Source organism: Durio zibethinus, chromosome 15 (genome assembly GCF_047325235.1).
Source record: "Durio zibethinus cultivar Kanyao isolate XHJ-2024 chromosome 15, ASM4732523v1, whole genome shotgun sequence".
NCBI lineage: Eukaryota > Viridiplantae > Streptophyta > Magnoliopsida > Malvales > Malvaceae > Durio > Durio zibethinus.
In genome coordinates, this window is record NC_143176.1 from 12430035 (window position 1) to 12441356 (window position 11322).

An 11322-nucleotide genomic window follows, 5' to 3' on the forward strand; every position below is an offset into this window, starting at 1 on the left:
ATATGGATTAAACTAGACCATGCAAAAAATACACAACATGCTTTTAAGACAAACCTTGAACAAAACATTTTAAATGAGCATCAAATCACAAAAGGCTATATAGAAAGCAAAAAAGCCCTATAGGGAGGGGCTAGCCTTCACCTAGCCATTGAAAACACCATGGCTAAGACCTTATCTATCATCTCTCTTTTGATTTTTTTTGGTCATTATTCAAGGAAGGCCATTCATTCATATAAACAACATCTCAAGCACTTTGTCATCATAAAAGAAATGTTCCTTTCATCCAAAATTACAATTTGAACCTTTAGTAAACACATCAAATCAAAGAAAGAAAACATCTCAATCATTCCTAATGAAGATCAAGGCAAGGAAAACTTGCGAATACAAGTTGATAATTTTATATTTTTATAAAATTATCATAACTTTTTAGGACTTTTATGATGAATTATTGCTTGATCTTTGAGAAATTATGGCAAAAATACTCGTAATTATGAAAATGTCCAATGTGTAGGTAAAAATATTAAAAAAAAAAAGGAAAAACAATGATTTAAAGTCAAATTATAGCATTTTGGTGCCAATTCTATCATTTGGTCAAACTTAATGTAATACCTTGTCCAAATGCTTATTGAGAGATTTTCTTTAACTCTTTCCTTAATTTCTTCCTTTTCATATTTAAGCTTAATTGAACTTTAATTCAAGTCATATTCCTTATATTTTTCATGATTAATTTTCCTTTTTTAGTTCATTAAAGCTTTTGTCATCTTTGTAGTAAAATAAATGAGCTAAATAAAAAAAAACAAAAAAGGCTAGTAGTGATTTTAAAGAAATATGGAGCAATTTTGGAGCTAAATTTTTTCTTCAATTCTTTTAGATGAGTGGGAAACTAGATGGTGTCTTATTGGCTAAAAGTTGAATGGGAAAAGAAAGAAAAAATAGGTGCCCAAATTTAAAGGAAAGAAAGCTTCCTAGCCATGGGATGCATCTTAGATCATAAGGAGAAATTGGTTCCTAAATTTGAATTAAATGGAAGGCAAATGGATAGCTACTTAGTTGGCATTTTGAAAGGTCCTTATTGGTTATAATTTTGACTTTTTTCATATTTAATGATCAAAGTAAGAAGGTTTGAAGAGAAAAGAAAAAAAAAGAGCGCAAATAAACAGCTTATAGAGGAAGCTTCAATGACATAGAAATATCAAGCACATGTGGCATCCTAGCTAGCATGTTAGAGTATTTCAGTGGTTGGAATGCATTATCCTTGGCCTATAAATAGACTTTTGGGATTAATTTAGAATGAGATATCCATTTTTTATTTTTTCAATTTACTTTTCATGTAAATTTTCTCTTTTGGGAGTTTTCTTGTTATTCTTTTATAGCACTGTTTAGAGAGAAAATCTTTTAATTTTCTAGCAAAATTTACGTTCTTGCACTTTAAATACTTTGCAATGCAATTTCAATTCCTTTAAATTTTTGCACATTTACTTGCGTTATCCTTTGCTTTTTCAATGTTGTTTATTTATTTTCTTCACTGCACTACATTCAATTTTTACACTTAATTTCAATGTTCTAGTTTGATTTTTCCTTTTAACTTTTTTTTTTTTGCATATTCTACATTCTTGCACTTTAAATATGGGAAATTTTACATTCAAATTCATACTACATATTTTTCTAAAAATCATAAAAGTTTTGGTTGGAAATTTATCAATAGAGGAGGCAACAAGTGGTGACAGCCTTTGTGGTGGCTTTTCCCCATGCTAGGCGACTGGTTGATTCTTAATCTCTTCCACTCTTGTTCTTTTACTTGTTTACTTCAAATTTTACATTTCCTTGCACTTAATTTGATGCTTTTAATTGCTGTTTGGCTGAGTTTATTATTGATTCCTCTATTTTTACCTTTAAGAATGTTTCTAGTTCATTAAGCTTGTTTCTTTACATTTTTAGCTAATTTATTTTCCTAGCTTTTAAGTTAACATGTTAATTGATGCTACTTTACTTTGCTTTGAGTTCATTTGTTGTAGTGAAGTGTAGATCTAGAATTTAAAATTTGTAAATTTGAAATTTTGTTTTATGTTAATTTGTGAATTTTGTGTTTTTCAATTTTCTTGGATTTTTCTATGAATTTCTATTGATTTAATGTCATAACTATTTTGATTTATTGTTCTTGCACTTGAGATTCATTTAATTTCAAACTTGTAGCTTAGGATTTTTTAAATTCAAGCATGTTCATTTGATTTTCAATCCTAGGTTAGTTTTCATCTTAATTGCATTCAATCTCAAACACTTTCTATTTTAGCACTTTAATTCAAGTTCATATTTTGTTTTTGCTCATTTCATGAATTCAATTTCAAGTTTTAGTTGTTAGATTTTAAGTTCATGTTTGGTTTATTCAATTTTATGCAATTTAATTGTTGTTTGCATTTACACACCTTGCTTGTTACTTGTTTTTGTGTTTACTTGCATTTACATTACTTGTCTAGCTTAAGAGTAGTGTAATTCATTCTTTAAACCTTTTGATCAAGCAATATAGTTAGAGTATATTGATATCTGGTATTTCGACTAGACTTTCGAAATGATATCAGTTTTTATGGGGTGATATTTTACTTATCATTTTATTACTTGAATGGCTTGTGCACTTGCGGTACCAATCAAGTTTTGGGCATCATTGTCGGGGACTATGAGGATAGTCCTTAGTCTAATATCATCCTTCGATATGCTCTGTTATAGATTAGCTTATCACTTAATGTACATACCTTAGGATAGATACTTAGTGTACATAGCTTTAGCTTAGCTTAGACTAGAGTATATGTATCTTCTTTTACTTTACATAACTTAAGAATAAATAAGTCAGTGTAGATAGTTTTAATAAACATAGCTATTATGTTTTTCTTTAGGTTTTATTCTACTTTCTATGGGGAAATTTAATCTTTATGAGGTAGTCAAACACCACGAGGACTATACTAGACCTTTTTTTTTATGATTACCTGGTGCAATGGCCATGTGATGAAAACAAAGGCCAAAAAGAGTTAGCCCTTAAAGCTTTATCTATACAAATAGACTCTCTAGAAAATGAAATAAAGGCCATTAAATCTAGTCATGATCCTAAAGCTAGTCTTATTCATCAATTCCAAAGCCAAAATGAAAATGGTTATGTGCATGACGGAGACTATTATATTGATAGGTGTCATATAACCAATAATCCAAGTTTGACCAAAACATCTACACTACTCAATCTTATGACGGTTGCCCTAAGCAAATGTGGGACATTAGTTTGGGGCATTCTTTTAGTACATGACCTAAATCTACCTCAACTTATCCCACCAAACTTTTATTTTCACAATACCCTCCATCAACTTAATACTTTTCACCATCACCACCATTTCTTCAAGTGCCACACAATCTCCGCATCACTTTCTATCAACACAATACTCACCATCACCTCTTATACAAGAAAAGAAACCATCCCCTAAGAAGATGTTAGTTTAACTCTAAGATAACATGCTCTAAACCTAAGCAAAACTCGTTTAAACCCAAGAAGCATTTACTAGGAATCTTTTGTGATTTAGTCAAAATGCACATAACATAAATACTTGCCCTTAAATATCCATGCCTAGTACTATAAAGTCAAAATCTAGTTGGGTAGATAAGGACAAGTGTACATTAAAGGATGACTTAAAGAATGAAGTGTGATATGGTTTGATGATGATGATGACATAAATATTACTGTGGTGAATTTGCTAAACTTTGTCAAGGTTATGAAGGATGAAAGGGTGAACATAGAGGACAAGTTTAGGGCTAGGGAATTTGATGAGGGTGGATCATTTAAGGAAGATGAGAAAAAGGATATCATTTAAGAAAAAATTAATGCTCACATGCCATTCATGCTATTTCTTCAATTTCTTGAAGATCACCTGCCTAATTGTTTGGAGATGGATAAGATGGATACATATGTTGATAAGGCAAGCCTACTAGATAAATCACTTAAGCCTTTGACACATTTATTCTTGAATCTAATATTAGCTTAAGGATGAGGATGAACTTATTAACAAAAAATCTCTTGTCTAGTCGTTTTTCCATTCAATTATCCTATGCTCGAAGCTATGAACACCTTATTCTTTGAGCTTCTTCAAGATAGACATCCATGGAAGAAGAGTTACGTGAAGGAAATTTTGGAATTGATAGATCAATTCTATACACTAACTTAGCAGAAGGCCTTAACGAGAGTTTTATGCAAAAAAAGGTAAGCCTTATGGTTCACCTATGTCATTTCATTTGTTCTTTGAAAATTCATTGTATGATGATTTGGTTGAAAACCCATAGTTTGACATTATTGATGAAACCAGTGAAAAAGATGATGATGAAATATAGGACATTTTGAAAGAAAAGTTAAAAGTTGATAATGTAGAAGATTTGGATGATGATGATATAGAGGAATTCTCTACTTAAAAATTTCCCTAACCTTTAATTCTCAGCTTGACACTTTTGATTTCTTATTCTTTATGCTCACTCAACTTCTACCACCTATGAAGGATTTTTTCATTTTAAAGCCTAAATCCATATTTCTATGGTGGTACCCATATCATTATATTGAAGCCAATGACCCTTTTTATTAGTTCAAATTGCAATATGTTTAGAACATTCATATAGAAAGGATGCGTATCTACTGTAATGTACCACATACACTTAAAGTTTATCATTACCTATGTGGTGAAGAGGAAAAGAATGAAGTGGGTAGATACGGCAATAAAATGTGGTGTGATTCTCTAATACTTTTGAAAGTCAAGCTATTGACTTTAAATAAGTGCTTTTTGGGAGGCAACCTAAGCATTTTAAAGTTTATGTTCTTTCCTTTATGCTTTAGTGTTTTGATAATTATATTTTTTTATAGAATTATCATAAGGTTTTTATGCTAAATAATTACACTTTTATACTTGATTTTTGCTTGATTATATCCATTTGCTACCTAAATGTGCTAATTATCCTAATTGTAGGAAGATAGAAGATTGAGGTAAATTAAATTGAAAATACATTTGAAGGGTCAACTCATGGTCAAGTGGTTGAATTAAAGAGCTAATTTGGAAGCCAATTGATACGAGAAGCTAGCTTAAGACTTGAAGAAAATAAGGTAGTAAATGGCACACTAGTAGGCTTTTGGGGTGGTTTCTTACAAATGGGGAGCAAACCTTAGACTAAATTAAAGCTAAACTTAATCTACAGTAGATGATATTCAAATGCTCATTTTATAGGCTAAAATTAGAAGCAAAAGCTAGAGCAAGCACCCAAGGTAGTCACAGTGTTATAGGGTTGGCAATGTGCATTTTAGTTGGCTTTAAGGTTGCCTATTATGATTATGTTTGAGCTACATGGCTACACATAAGATGCATGAGAAGAAGAAAAAGGTGAATTCCAAACCTTGAAGAAGCTTTGAAGAGGTGGAAAAGCCACCAAAACTAAAAGCTAATGCATAGCCACGTGCCTAAAGTGTTTAAGTTGAATTAAGCTTGAGTGAGATACATGGACATGCAATTTCTCCCATTGGATGGCAAGAGTGTAAAAGGATTACCACACAAGAACCATTAACTTAATGCAAAAAGGGAGCCAACCTTAAACTACCAATTAATACCCAAAGCTGCTAGATTTTTTCTATTGTGTAGCTTTTGATTTTTTTTAGGGTTTTAGAAAGGCTTTTAGTCGCAAAAATCAAAGGGCACATGAGTATACAAAAAAGGAATGACTTTAAATGGAATTAGTACAAGAAAAAGAGGTAATATGCATGAAAAAAGGGTTGTAATGCATAGTTTTTTCCAATGTTGTCAAAGGTGAGAAAGTCATGGTTTGTCGACCATTTACCTATGAAAAAGAAAAAAAAAGCTTTATTGCTGGTTTAGTGATGGTTTACTGATGAAATTTACCAATAAATTTTTTTCTATTGTTATTCTATAGGTAAATAAAACTCTAAAAAAAAATTAGTTGGCACATTTCTTAGTAATGAAAAAAATTAGTGGCTAATCTGTTGTTGAAAATATTATCGATGGATTAGCAACAAATTATTTCCATCACTAAAAAATTTTCAATTTTTGAAAAAAATAAAATTATATATATTTTTGAGTTAAAAAATGAGGGAATTTTTTATTAGTAATGGATTACCAATAGAATCCATCGACAAAAGATACAATTAAAAATGGATTCTATCAATAATCCATCTCAGTAGTTAAAAAAATTTAAATTAACAACGGATAATTCATTGGTGATGTTCATTAAGTTCTATTGGTAATGGGTGTATATTATCGGAGTTTCTTTTCCCTTTTCCCCTTTTATCCCTAATTCCAAATCCTTAACTCTCCTTCTCTCTCTCTTTCTTTCCCTTTTTCCCATGCCACTATGATGCCATATCCTCCCCACGATGCCTGTCATGCCTTACCATGACCAGCACTTAACCATGAGGGACATCGATGAGTAACACCTAAGCTCGTGAGTGACGCCTTCCCACTCCTCTGCTAAGGTAAGGTTTCTCTTAAGACTTCATTAATTTTGAGTTATTTTTGCCAAAAAAAGAAGAAGATTGTAGTCATGTGGTTAGAATGGAATTCAAATTGTATCCATTAAATCATACTTTCAAAGGTTATGGGTTTGACTTTCAAAGGTCAAGAGAATTTAGACTATAAATATAATATATTAGTTCAATTAATTCAATTAATTTTTAAATAAATCTAATAATAAAAGATTTAAACTCTTAATTTATTATATTTGAAATAAATTAAATAAAATTATTTACCAAAATATGCAAATACAAAATTATTAAATTAAAAACTTTAATAAATAAAAAAATGAAATGATCAATTTTACTATTTATTTTTAGTTTTAATTTGATTTTATTATCACTTTTTATAATTGATTAAAATTAATTCAATAATTTATTGATTAATTGAATTAAATTGACTTGATCAGTTAACCCGATTTTAATCAAATTGTGAACTTTTTTTAGTAGCTTAAAAATTTTAAATAAAAATGGAATTGAAAGAAGAGAAGCATGAGGGTTTCTTTCCTTCCTAATTGTTTAAAGTTTTAGGCTTTGGGTTTTTAACTAGTTATTAGGCTTTTTTTCCTTCAAAAAGTTAAGAAAGGATACAAGCTTGCCCATTAACATTCATTTACTACTGTTGTCTAGGCCTATTCATTTATTTAGGTTTAACCTCTTTTATTTAAAAAACCATACATGCATTCATGTGTTAAAATTTCATAATTGATTTTTAGGAATTTAATTGCTTATTGTTAACTTAATATAGTAAGACTAATATTTTTTATAATTAATGATGAAACAATTAGGATTGAAAAAAATGGACAAAGATCACTCTTGGATGTATTCTTGTTTATATATAAATGGATATATTAGTCAAAACTTCTACAATGGTTTAGACGATTTATTGGACATGATTATTCTTGGCCATACTTTGTAAGTAATAAGAAGATTTGGTGTCCATGTATCGAATGTGACAACAGATGGCTTTTAAATGCATATGCTGTGACTTTCTAATGACTTTGTGAATACTTTGAATTTGCTGCATTGCTTTATTGAAATATATAATATGTTATGTGTTTTAAGATTTGGAAACTTTGTGTAAAGTAAAAACTATTGCATAACTTATTTTGTGATTTTGCTTGTGTATTGTGATTGTTCATGAAATAGATAGTGTACTAATTGAAAAACTAAACATTGCGGGATGAATGATATTGAACTATATAGTGTTTTGTGCTTGTCGTGATGGAATGACTTTTGTGAAGGTGAACTATTGCATAACTTGCTTTGTGATTTTGGCTGTATATTGTGATTATTGATAAATTAGATAGTGTTGTAATTGAAAGACTAAACATTGTAAGACGAACGGTATTAAACTATATAGTGTTTTATGTTTATTGAGATGTAATGATTTTGAGAAGGTGAAAACTATTGCATAACTTGCTTTGTTATTCTAGTTATGCATTGTGATTGTTTATGAAGTTGATAATGTAGTAATTGGAAAACTAAACATTGCAGGGCGATTGATGTTGAACTATATGTGTTTTGTGCTTATTGAGATGAAATGATTTTTTGAAGGTGAAAACTATTACTTAATTTGTTTTTTGATTATGATTGTGTATTATGATTGTTGATGAATCAAATAGTGTAGTAATTGAAATCCTAAAAACTATTTGAGCAAGGAGTTTGAAGGCTAAGTTGTATTATTGATGTAGACACCTAATTTTATTCGGACAAAATTTCAGCCATCTATGAAGCACTTAAAATTCAAGCCAATTCAAATTCAACATTTTTCCAAGTTTCTAAAATAAAAATTGGGACCAATTTGTCCAAATACCCCAAAGTCAACTTTGGTCAAAATTAATCAAATAAAGTCAAAATCAGTCAAACTTGGACAAAATAGGTTAAACTCGATAAAAACATATAGAACTCGAGCCAGTCCTCAAAATTCATAACCAAATTGGAATCAATATGAATTAAAATTGAAATTGGTGATTTTTTTAAAGTAATAAAAAGTTTGATTACACTTCAAGAAGTATAAAATTATTGAAATAACCTTAGGGATATTTCATAATTTAGCTTTTTCGAAATTGAATTTTCATGAAAACTTCCAAATCATAAATGAATATTTTTTAATGATTTTTAATGCACTAAAAACACCAATCACATATTGGGAGATGTAAAATTATGAAAACGTCCCTTAAGGGTATTTTCATAATTTGATCCCATTGATTTTGGAATTTCGTGAAAAATTCCAAATCATGATTTAATAATATTTCATGATTTTTAGAATTTGGAAAAACCTTGATTATATCTTGAAAGGTGTGAAATTACTAGAATACTTTTTAGGGGTATTTTTGTAATTTAATGTTTTTAAGGTCGATTTTTCATGAATCTTTTCAGATCATAATTTTATAATATTTGATGATTTTTGGTGAATTCAAAATCACAATAGTGCCAGGAGGTGAGAAATTATCAAAATACCTTTTTAGGGTTATTTTTGTAATTTGACCTTTTTGAGGTTAGATTTTCATGAAAATTTTCAAATCTCAATTTCATAGTATTTCATGATTTTTTGTGATTCAAAATTCCAAAAATGAGCACAAGAAAATTGATTTTTAAGAAAATAGCCTAAATGCCAAAAAACTTTACCCTAAAGGCAAAGTGGTCTTTTTATGTGATTTAGGGGCTATAAAAATCTTACCTTTGCAATGAATAATGTGGACCATTAGATCATATTAGAAAAGTGGGTACAATGGTTAAAGTTGGCTCTTTGAAATGAAAACAAGGGAGAAATGTGAGCCGTTGATGGTTTTTGATCCTAGGGTCCATATTCAATTTTACAAGATATTTTTTTGGTTTATTCTTCATTCAAGAGAGGGGATTTTACTCCCTGAAAATTGACATTAATAATGTGAAAAAAATAAAGGAAAAAAGGTAAGCAAACAAAGAGAGAAAAACATTCTTGTTGCTTTTTAGCTTGAAGGTATTCATCTCTATATTGATCCCTTACATTTCTAGCATCGCCATTCATTTTTCATTGCATTATTTGTCATATTTAATCATATCTAGTTTGATTTTCCAAAAGGTTTTAGTTTACTTTTCTTGCACAAAGCTTGAATCAATTTTCATCCAACTAATTCATAGTTAGTTTGAAGTTGAAATCTAAGCAAAAAACAACAAAATCCACCAATGAGAAAACCAAGTTGAAGGTTCAGCCATGGTGTCCTCCTTGTTGGTTGAACCTTCTCTTGGCTCCTTTGATGTCTTATTTGCCTATTAATCTTGCTTGTGATGTTTAAATGATTAGTTAACTTAAATCTTGAATAATTTTTGCTTGGCTAATGAAATATGTTAATGTTTGGTTCATGTTTGAGTTTTACATATTTTCTATAATTTTGTTAGATTACTTCATGTTTGATAAATGTTTATTGGTGATCCAAATAGTTGGTGTGATGAATGAAAGAGTAAATTATGTGTGTTAGGTGAAATATAATGAAAACATGCATAAAGAAATTTCATGAGAGGTTCGGTTCTTGTGTTCTTCTTGGCCAATTACTATGTTTGGCTTGTTGAATATAGTTGTTTAGTTTATGATTGATAGATGATGTTTTAGTTATGAGTTTCAAGTTTCCATGTGGCTAAATCATATTTCTAATGAAAATTTTTTGGTGTTTGGTTGATATATTTGTTCATGAGGTTTTCAAGTTATGTTAGTTCATTTTGTGTTTGATGAAATGGTTACAATGATTTTTAATTGAATTATGATTGTATGGATGAAATGAAATGAAGAAATTGCCTGGGAAATAGGTTAAGAAGGTTCAACCATGAGGAATTTATGTTTGGTCGAACTATGCTTCATGCCTTGTTGATTATTTGTTCTTTGGTTCATGCTATGTATTATGTTTCTATTATGTTTGGCAAGTTTCTAACATGTTTGAAAAAAAAAATGTTTCATTGAAAGAATGTTGTTTGATGGTTGTTTTGGGTGAATATTTGAAATTGTTTGGTTGTGTTTAATGATGAATAATGGTGGGACATTCAAACCAAAATTTAAAGTTTTCTATGTTTACTCCTCTTTTTTTTTGAATTTTTATGCATTACATGTTTGCATTATTAAGTTAAAAAATATCTTATTTTTTAATTATGTTTCTAGGTCATGCATTTGGTACATGCATTCATTAATGGCATTAGTGTAATTTTGCATTGATTTTATGTTCATTTCCATTAAACCTAAAAAATTATTTTGGTGAGACCTCAAACCAAAAGCCCAAACTTGAAATACCAAATTGACACACCAAATCCAAACCCTAAATCAAAATCCTAAATCAAACCCTAAAAACAAAACCAAAAAAAAAAAAACAACCTTAAATCTCAAACCTCAAATCAAATAAAAAACCCTAAGCTCCAAACCCCAAATCCAATCCCTAAACCCTAAGCCTAAGCCTAAAACCTAACCCTAAGTCCTAAACCTTAAACCCTAAAACTTTAATTCTAACCTAGACCCAAATCAATCTTCAGGCCCTAAATCATTCATGCATTCAGATTTCATTTTATTTTGTCATTCACATGCTTTTTTATATTATCATGCATTCATACTTTGTCATTCATATTATATTGTCATACTTTTTTCACATGTTATTATGCTCATGCATTTCATGCATTTTTTTAAAAAATTTGGTTTTCAAAGTAAAAATGTTTTAAAATAAAATTGGTCAAACCAAGACAATGCAAGAAAAGAAAGATTCACAAAGCCCTCGTAGCACACAAAAGAGAATTAAGCAAGACTCAGAAAGGGGATAAAAAACTAA